This window comes from Pteronotus mesoamericanus, unplaced genomic scaffold (assembly GCF_021234165.1).
Source record: "Pteronotus mesoamericanus isolate MK-2021 breed Mesoamerican mustached bat unplaced genomic scaffold, CSHL_Meso_final contig_214, whole genome shotgun sequence".
In the NCBI taxonomy this organism is placed as follows: Eukaryota; Metazoa; Chordata; class Mammalia; order Chiroptera; family Mormoopidae; genus Pteronotus; species Pteronotus mesoamericanus.
The window spans coordinates 4,751,884-4,762,995 of record NW_026555089.1 but is presented as its reverse complement, the minus strand read 5'-3'; positions in this window follow the sequence as shown (position 1 = coordinate 4,762,995).

The window sequence follows — 11,112 nt, the reverse complement described above, 5'->3', positions numbered from 1 at the left end:
TGGTAGGGTCCAACTCTCGGCCAAAGCGTTTTCACTACTTGTCATGTGTCCCCGCAGCGGGGGTACGCTAAGCCCAAGGCGGCGTCGGAGCGGGGTCGGGTGGAGGCTGTGGCTGGAACATCTCCCCACCCCAGGCCATTTCCTTGTCGGGGAGCGAGGATGCTCCACGGCAGGCGGCCGTCTTCCCCAGATGGAAAAGAGACTTTATTTTGTATGAATTCGTTCTAAATTAGGGAGTCGTGTGGGAATTGGAAAAGACTGGAAATTCTGACTTGCTCTCAGGCTTTTCAGAGCTTCTCAGGCTCTAAAAAAAACAGGAAGAGAAAAGTGAAAACAGTTGCCACCCTCCCCCCGCCCCCCATTCTAGTTTCTCACGTGGCTGGCGCGGATTAGTAAAGTCGGTTTACTTTTTTTGAGTAAAGACGACAGATTTAAGGTGACAGAATAGATTAATTACAAATTTTGGTTAATGACATGCAGTCATCACCGAACCTTGCATAATCCTCTTTTTAAAAATTAAAAAATGTGTTTATAATTTAAATCAATAAATTGGATTCCATGGTATCCACTGCAAAAGTGAAGGGGCTGGATAGAGTACCACCGGGGTTTACATTTACCTGTGTGCTCTGCACCTGTCCGTCCCCCTTATCCCTTGTCCAGGGCGCCGCCATTCAGAATTCTGTATCTGTTATTCCCCTGACTTTCTTTTTGAAAGAAAAAAAATGTACTCACATATACATGCCTACACAATATATTGTTTGAGTGTTGCTTAGTTTTGAACTTCTATGAAGAGACTACATTGTTTTTGGCCTTTGTTATTTGCTTTTTTCATTCAACAGACTACTAAGGGTCATGGGTTTCATAATTCATTGACTTCACAGCTGTATACTATTTTGTTGTGTAAATACACCACATGTTACTCATCTTAAGAATGGCTGTTTGAATTTCTAGTTTTTTCTATTATAAAGTGTCATTAAGAGCATTCCTGTGAATGTCTCCTGTGAATTGTGTAGTTGTGTAACTACACAAGAGTTTCCTTGGGTATATGACTAAAAGTGATTTATTAGGGAATAGGATTTCCCTTTATCAGTTTTCAAAATAAGCCCTGGCTGGTACAGGTTGGTGGATTGAGCACAGGCCTGCGGACTGAAAGGTCAAAATACTGCCTTAGTTCTCTAGCATCATCCAAAACTGATCTATAAGCATTTTTTAAAAAATAATGAATGCATGAATTTCCACATATTTGATATGCTATAACCTATTTTTTTAAATATTTCATTTATATATTTTTAGGGGGGGGAGAGGGAGAAAGAGAGGGAGAGAAACATCAGTGTGTGGTTGCCTGTCACATGCTCCCACAGCTGGGGACCTGGCCCGAGAGTTGAGCCGGCAATGGTGACACTTTGGTTCGCAGGCCGGCGGTACTCAACCCACTGAGCTGCTCCAGCGAGGGTGCTATAACCTGTTATAATTATTATTTTTATTGAAGTTCAAATTGTTTCATCTTTGGCCAGTGGGAGCCTTTTCAGGTTGGTTCTTTGGTCATTTTGACACAATCCCTGTAGTGTCCGACATCTCAAATCAGACAGCTTTTTGAAAGAGTCCTGGTTCCTGTCAGTGGAAAATTGTATTTAGAGACCCGAGTCTTGAGTGCTAAGAATACTTACTGTAATTGGGTTAGTCATTGTAGACATTTTCAGTGAACTGTTAGGTAATATATACATATTTTTTATATAAAATGCACCAGGAATTCATGCTGACATCTCCTTTTCAAATTTAGGGCAACATGGTTTTAACTTAACCTCAATTATCTTGTACATCACGCCAATGTTTTTAAAAAAACCTCAATTCTCTTTTTACAGAAATAGAAAAAAACTCCGTCCTTAAATTCACATAGAATCCTGAGGGGCCCTGAGTAGCCAAAACAATTTTGAAAAAGAAGAACAAAGTTAGAGGAGTCACTTACTGATTTCAAACCTTACTGCGAAGCTATAGTAGTCAAAACAATGTGCCCTGGCCGGTTATTGTCTCACAAAAGGAAAGGCTGCCAGTTTGAGTCTGGTCAGGGCACAGGCCTGGGTTGCAGGCCAGGTTCCTGGTTGGGGGTGTGCGAGAGGCAATCCATTCATGTTTCTCTCAAAAATCGATGCTTCTCTCCCTTTCTCCCTCCCTCCCCCTCTCTTTAAAAATAAATAAAACGTTAAAAAAAAACAAACCTATGTGGAACCCCACCCAAAAAGAATTAAAAAAAGAAAGAAAAACTAAATAAACAAAACAATGTAGTACAGGCATAAAGATACACATGTAGACCAATAAAATAGAATAGAGAGCCCAGAAAAATAAACTCACGGACTTAGTGGATTGATTTTCAGCAAGAGTGCAAGGACCATTCAATGAAGAAAACACCACCTTTTCAACAAATGGTACCAGGAAAGCTGGATTTACATTACAAAAGAATGAGGGTAGTCCCTCACTGGACACCATATTAAAAAAAAAAAGTGGATTGAAGAGGTAAAATCACAAAAGTTTTCGAGGAAGACACAGGGAGAAAACTTCATGACACTGGATTTGGCAATTATTTCTTGGATATGACACAAAGTCACAGGCAACAAAAGAAAAATAAATTGGACTTCATCAAAATTTAAAACTTTTTTGCATCAAAGGAAACTATAAACAGTAAAAAATGCAACCCACAGAATGGTGGGAAATGTTTGCAAATCATGTATTTGATAAGTATTAATATTCAAAATATATAAATAATTCATAAAATTCAACAAACAACTTAATTCAAAAAATAGACAATGAACTTGAATAGGCATTTCTCCATAGATGATATAAAATAGCCAGTAAACACATGAAAAGATGTTCAACATAATAGCTATCAAGGAAATGCAAATAATATCCATGAGATACCACTTCACACCCTTTAGGTAGCTATTGTCAAACAAAATAACAAGTGTTGGGCAAAGATGTGGAGAAATTAGACCCCTTGGGCATCACTGATGAGAATAGAAAATGATGTAGCTGTAGGAATACAGTATTGCAGTTCTGCAAAAAAGTAAATAGGATTACCATACAATCCAGCAATTCTACTTCTGGATACATGCAAAACAACTGAAAGCAGGAATTCAAACAGATGCTTGTACACCAATGTTTATAGCAACATTATTCACAATAGCCAAAAGGTAAGAACAACTCAAATGTCCATGGACAAATGAGTGGATAAACAAAACATGGCATACAATGGCATAGTCTTCAACCTTAAAATGGAATGAAATTCTAATGCATGCTACAACATGGATGAACTTTGAAAACATTATTCTAAGTGAATTAAGCCTGATGCAAAAGGACAGACATTGTATGAATCTATTTATATGAGGTACGTAGAACAGTCCAATTCACAGAGACAGAAAGTAGAATAATGGTTACCAAATGGCTGGGGTAGCAAGAATGGGAAGTTAGAGTGTCCTGGGTACTGAGTTTATGTTGGGGATGACGAAAAGATTCTGGAGATGGTGACGGTGGTTGTACAACGATGTGAATGTACTTAATGACACTGAACTGTACACTTAGAATAGATAAAATGGCCTTGGGTGGTGTGGCTCAGTGGATTGAGCACCGTCCTGGCAACCAGAGAATCGCAGGTTTAATTCCCAGTCAGGGCGCATAACGGGGCTGTGGGCCAGGTCCCCAACTGGGGGCATGCGAGAGGTAACTGACTGATGCTTCTCTCCCTCTCCCTCCCTTCCTCTCACTCTAAAAATAAATAAAATCTTTTTAAAAATAGTTAAAATGGTAAATTTTATATATTTTACAAAAAAAAAAACCCCTAAATTCTCAATGACAACATTCATTTAATCTACCTCACACTATACACAAAACACTCTCAGAATAACAATGCCAGCTCTACCATCAATAATGTGACTACTGAAACAGAATGTGTATTTGCAATTCTTGTTCTTAGTGATCTGCTTTCTGACACAATTAATTTCATTCATCTTACCTAGAATTTTATAAAAATGAAATCATACAATACATACTCTTGTGTCTGGCTTCCTATGCCATCTGCTGTGGTGTTTCCATTCAAAAGTTTTGCTGTTTTGTTACTGAGTTTTTAGAGTTCTTCATACATGTGGATACAAGTCATTTTTTTTTCCCAGTTTAAATGGCCTCACATTTATTAATGAACCAACCTAGTACTGCAGGAAAAAAATCAAGAGAAAAATAATTTTTCCAACAATTTCCCAATTAAAATGCCAGACTGTCCAGACAGTAGTGGTCTCTTCTGTGATTTCAAGAGGCAGACAACATGAATAGAGAGCATAAATATGTGAGCCATCTCTGATGTGCCTGCCCTTCCTTACAGACCTTCCTTACAGTTTTGGTTCTTCTCCAATGTCTCCCCTTGGAGCTGTACCTGATTTTATTACCAGTTTTCATCCGAATCCATCGGGGAATGGGCCGATTCTGCTTTTGTTTCTTGGCCAGGAACCTCTTGATCCTGAAAGTCTTGGGAGAAGACATGGCGAAGAAGAATGAAGCTCACGGACCACGATGGGGGAGAAAAAGCAGCTGGATATGAGTCTTAAACTTGCTACACACGTATTGCAAATGGAGTCTTCCAGGTTGCGGTTCACCTCTTCATCTAGTTAATGATCTTTCTAAGAGTAGATTTTTTATTTATTTCGTAAAATTTGTTTTTTTTTATGGCTCATGCTTATATCCTATCAAAGAAACTTTTCTCTAAGGTCACAAAATTTTTCTCCTGCATTTTCTTCTAGATATTTTATAGTTTTATTGTTATAGTTTAACAATTTTAGTTTTACATGTAAGGCTATGATCACGTTTTAATTAGTTTTTGTATAGGGTATAAAGTAAGAATCAGAGTTACTTTTTTCCAAGTGGATGTCCAGCTCTCTTAGCTTTGTTTGTTAAAAAGCCTATTATTTCACAGAATTCTCTTCACTTTGTCACAAATCAATTGACTATATCTGTACCAATCTATTTCTGGACTCCGTTCCATAGGTCTGTGTTTTGATGTTTCTATACGTATGATAATATTACAGTGTCTTGTGAGTCTCTTGATCTCATTCTTCTTTTTTAAAACTGCATTGGCTATTCTAGGCCCTTTGACTTTCTATGTGCATTTTAGAATCAGCTTGTCAATTTCTAACAATAAAGCCTGCTGAGATTTTGATTGACATTCTTTTTTGAATTTATAAAACTGCATCTCACTCTTAAATATATTTTTTAAAGATTTTATTTATTTTTAGAGAGGAAAAGGGAGGGGGAGAGAAACATAAATGTATGAGAGAAGCATCAATCAGTTGCCTCTCGCACGCCCACAGCCAGGGACCTGGCCCACAACCCAGGCATATGCCCTGACAGGGAATCAAACCAGCCACCTTTTGGTCCACAGGCTGATGCTCAATCCACTAAGCCACACCAGCCAGGGCAGTACCTAGTTTTTTAAGTTTTAAAATGTATTGATTTCGAGAGAGAGAAACAGCGATTCGTTGTTCCACTTATTTCTGCATTCATCGGTTGCTTCTTGTGCATGCCCTGCTGGGGATTGAACACGCAACCTTGGCATATCGGGACTACACTGTAACCAAGTTATCTCCGACCCCCAGGGCTGAAACAGAACATAGTTTAAGAAAAAGTAAAAATGCCCCACTTGGTGTGGCTCAGTGGGTTGAATTCTGGCCTGCAAGCCAAAGGGTCACTGGTTCAATTCCCAGTCAGGGCACATGCCTGGATTAGGGGCCAAGTCCCCAGTAGGGGTGCATGAGAGACAACCACACATTGATGTTTCTCTCCCTCTCTTTCTCCCTCCCTTCTCCTCTCTCTAAAAATAAATAAAATTTAAAAATTTTTAAGTAAAGAAAAAGAAAAAAATCATAAACAGAAAAAGAAGGAAAAGAAAAGAAAAAAATCTGAACTAAAAAGAAGAAAACAAACTTGGATATGGAGAAACTGGAACCTTTGTGCACTTCTGGTGGAATATAAAATGGCATGGCCATTGTGGAAACAGTTTGGTGACCACGCTATTCCACTCACAGGTTTATGTCCAAAAGAATTGAAAGCAGGGACTCAAACAGATGTGTATGCCAATGTTCATAGCACTATTATTCACAAAACCCAAAAGGTGGAAACAAATCAAATGTCCACCAACAGATGAGTGGATAAACAAGGTCTATACATACAATGGAATTTTATTCAATAAAAATGAGTGAATTTTTTGACACGTTACAACATGGATGAACCTTGAAGACATTGTGAAAATAAAGGGAAACCTCACTAGAAAGGAGTCAAAAGACCAGTAGGAGGAGCTCTCACACAGTACCACTGATGTCAACTACAGGAATTGTCAATTTCAAACCCCAACAGAATTGTCAACAGGAAATAATGACCAGGCCCTGACAAGAAAAGATTTACATGGCGCCTCCTGCAGGAAATCCACCACCCCAGCAACTCAGCTGATGAGCAACCTTCATCTCCCTGAACTCTTACCTTTCTCCAATGGATTTTTGTTCAAAACAACTCCTCCCAACTTTCTTTTTTCCTCCATAAAATAACGTTCCTCTCTTTTGACTGTCAATTTGCCTACGGCTTTTGCTATAGCTTGGCTTGTCCTGAATTACAATTCTTTGCAGTCCTGAGTCAACCATTTTTGCTGATAAAGTAATTGACTGTTTAAGGTCAACATTATGCTAAGTGACATAAGCCAGACACAAAGGATAAATATTGTATGATTCCACTTATATGAGGCATCTAGATAGGGAAATTCATAGAGACAGAAAGCAGAGTACAGATTACCAGGAATTAGGGACAGGGAATGGGAAGTTGGTGCTTAACAGGTTCAGAGTTTATGTTTGGGGCTGACGAAAAAGATTCCGCAGATGGAGTGTGGTTATGATTACATAACACTGTGAATATCCTTAATGCCACTGAATTGTACACTTGTGAGTGGTTAAAAGAATAATTATGGATATTTTAACAAAATAGAAATTAAAGCTTTATTAATAAGTTAATGGTGTATCATCTACCTGCATTCAAAACAGAAAAGTAGGAAGGTGAGTCAGGACTGGAATCTTCAGTTTGTTGTTTTTAAAATGTGTCCCATTAACCTTTGTATGTACTTGGGCTCACAAGGGCAACAATGCGTCTTCTGAAACCAACTGGAGGTCCACCTTTCACTTAGTCATTCAGTCATTTTCTGAGCATCTAATGTTGGCCAAGCACTATTCTAGATGCTGGATGGTGGCGGGAAGTGAGGAGGACAGCCCTGAGCAAATCAAAGTCCTTGCCCTCAGGCAACTTCTGTTCTACTTAGAAAATACAGGTGATAAACAAACATTAATATGTAATATATCAAGTAGATAAGTGCAATGATAAAGAATTATTCGATAATCTCTTCCTAAAGAATTCTATGTCTGCTTTCACATGGTGTATTAGTCCGGAAGTCCTCCCTTCAGGTAGCTCTGATCTTGGTTTCAGGGCGATGCTGGCTTTACGGAGTGAGTTGGGAGGTGCCCCCTCTTCTGTTTTCTGAAAGAATTTTTGTCAGATTGGTATTATTTCTTCCCTAACTTTGATAGAGTTCACCAGTGAACCATCTGACCTGGCAGTTCCTTTGTGGTTAAGTTTTAATTTATGAGTTTATTTTAATAAACATTGGACTATTTCTGTTTCTCCTCGAATCATTTTTGCAACAGCACGCATAAGTCAAATACTGAAAACACTTAACCACCCTGCTTGTGGTAAAGACCTACTGACCTTTGGGTGCTCACCATGCACTGAACACCATGCCCGACCTGCACACACATCATCTGTAGGTGTTACCGTTATTGTTCCTGTGATACAACAACAATACTTCTCCTTTGCTTCAGCACAGTTCTTCTGAAAGTGGTAGAATGGAGCTGGTATCCTCTGTGCTGGTGACATGTACAATGGAAGGCAGGGGACACCTTGAGGGAGATCGCTGAGCCTAACCAGAGGCCTGAGGAAATGAAACTGGAAAAGCTGGAGTTCATGCTGCCTGTCACTACTAGAACCAATAGGTAGAGACAAGGACTGAATCTTTATGGGCGCTTTATTCGGATGGCTGGTGATCTGAGAAGACGGTGGGTTATGCACCCTCTAAAAGCACCTTAATATCTTATTTCAAGCCGGCCTTTTTATAAGGAGAAGGGTAGATGAGGAGTTTGGAAAAAGGTTAATTGGGTAAGAGTTGCATTCCTGCAGCAATTTTCCTAGTTTGCCTTTATTTGTTGATGGACAATTCCTTATCTCATCACCAGCCTTCCCTCCCTGGAACACAGTGGGTCAGATACCATCTCGTTGGCTTGCAGACCCCCTAGAGCACAAAGGCTGAATCGCCTGTCAGCCTCCTGGAGTCCTGTGGTCCTGCATTCCAGTTCCCGGACTGTAACAGCTCTCTAAACTTGCCCGAATCACTTAAGCCTATCAACTAAGGCTAAAATCTGTAACTCTTGAGTTGCCCCATCACAAACACCCTTCGAACTTCAAACCCAAATCCGTGGAGCTAATGTAGAAGGGTAGGCCCTGGCTTATTTCTCTGTGAGCTGCTTTTCTCTGAGGCTCTTTCTGACCACAGGAGCACATCCAGCCCTTGCACCGAGAATGCTGGAAATGTGAGGAATGAAGACCTTCACAAGCAACTCGCAGCCAATGCCTGATGGGAGCGGGAAGATGAACACCAGCTCCTTGCCCCGGGTGGACAATGGAAAGCAGACTTAAAATGTTTGTATTTTTATTATTTTTTAAACCTAATTTCAAATAATTTCTGTTTATCTGAAATTATTTATTTCAGGTAACTACTGTTTATCAAGAAAATAAACTACAAAACAGTAAGATAATTAAGTAATGTGGCTGGGAACAAAATTTATATTCAGATACCAAAAGCCTTCCCAGATACTAAAAAATTCAATTAGAAGGCATAATGGAAGAAAAGGATTTTTTTACAGGAGCGATGACAAAGAAATAAGACATTACTAGGAATAAACTTAAGAAGTAAAGCTCAAGCTTTACATAAAAAAACTTCCAAGTGCTCCTGAGAAACGCACATTCACACACACACAAATACATGAACAAATAGAAAGACGAACTCAAGAATATAAAGATACCAGTTCCTCCCTGTTTGTTTTTATTTATTTCTGAACAGGTTTTATTACACACAGAGGAGATGGGGCTCAGTCCTTCTTGGCTGCTCCCTTCCTTATAGCTGCAAGAACATTGCTCAGCTCCTCTGCCTTCCTCTTGGCAGGGATATGTGTCCCCACCGTTTTCTTGGTCAACTTCAGGGCGCTCCTGTCCTTAGAGACCTTGAGCAGCTCCACAGCAAGACAGGGAACAAAGCCACGCACCTCTCGGATCAGGTCCTGCACAAACTTATGCTTTGTAAGACACCCGTGGCAGTGCTGGGCCTTGGTTTTCTCATGTTCTTGGTCACCTTGTGGCCCTTGGCCATGGGGTAAGGGAGAGCCATGGCTGAGATCTTTAAAGAAAATCTTAAAGGAAAAAAAAAAGGCTTAGGGGAGAGATTGAGAGAGTCCCCTCTCAATCTCTCCCCTAAGCCTCCTCTCAATCTCTCCCCTAAGCCTTTATTTTTCCTTTAAAGACTTTATTTATTTACCTCTAGAGAGAGGGCAAGGGAGAAAGAGAGGGAAAGAAACATTAATTTGCGAGAGATACATCAATTGCCTCTCGCACACCCCCAACTCAAGACCTGGCCGGCAATTCAGGCATGTGCGCTGACTGGGAATTGAACTGGTGACCAATGTTTCAGTTCACAGGCTGGCTCTCAATCCACTGAGTCTCACCAGTCAGGGCTATTCATTTATTTTGTTCTTTAGATTCCACATATACACGAAATCACATGGTATTTTTCTTTCTGACTTATTTCCCTTAGCACGATACCCTCTAGGTCCATCCATGTTGCTGCAGATGGCAAAATTTCACTTTTTCAGGACTAATATTTCACTGTATATATGTACCTCTTCTTCATCCATCAATGGCTTAACATTTAGGTTGCCTCTGTATGTTGGCCATTGTGAATAATGTTTCAGTGAACATAGAGGGGTGCATGTCTTTACAAATTAGTGTTTGTGGTTTCTTCAGATAAATACTCGTAAGTGGAATCACTGGGTCCTTCTCTGTCTCTTGTTATAGTCTTTGTTTAAAGGCTATTTTGTCTGATATAAGTACTGCTACCCTGTTGTTTTTTTAAATTTCCATTTGCAAGAAATATCTTTTTTCATCCCTTTACTTTCAGTCTATGCGTGTCTTCCAGTCTGAAGTACATTTTTGCAGGCAGCATATGTATGGGTCATGTTTTCTTATCCATTCAGCCACCCTATGTCTTGCAGCATTTAAGCCATTTACATATAAAGTAATTTTGATAGGTATGTATTTATTGACATTTTATTGTTCATATTTTTGATCTTTTCTTTTTCTTCTTCTTCTTAGAGAAATTCTGTTAACATTTCTCATAATACTGGTTTGGTGGTGAGGAACTCCTTTAGCTTTTTATTATCTGGGATAAAATGTCTTTAGACATATAGCTCATATATAATTTTACACAAATGCGTCTATGGTCTGTGGTGGTTAATTTTATGTGTCACCTTGACTGGGTCACAGGATGCCAAGGTATTTGATTATACATTATTATTTCTGGGGATAGATCTGTGAAGGTGTTTCTTATATTAGCACTTGAATTGGTAGACCAAGTAAAGAAGATAGCCCTCCCCACTGCGGGTGGGCATCACTGCATCTGTTGGAACTGCTGGGGGCTAGAAAAGAACAAAAAGGCAGAGGAGGAGAATTTATTCTCTGCCTGACTATATGAGCCTGAACATCAGTCTTCTTCCGCCCTTGGTCTGGAGCTTATACCACTAGCTTCCTAGTTCGCAAGCCTCCAGTCTTGGAATAGAACTTAAACTACTGGTGCCCCTGGTTCTCAGGTCTTCATACTTGGAGTTAAACCACACCACTGGCTGTCCTGGGTCTCCAGCTTGCAGATCACAAGGAGGCAGGGATGGAAACTGTGCTAACTGCAATACATAGCAGGCTCTGGATGAACATTTATTG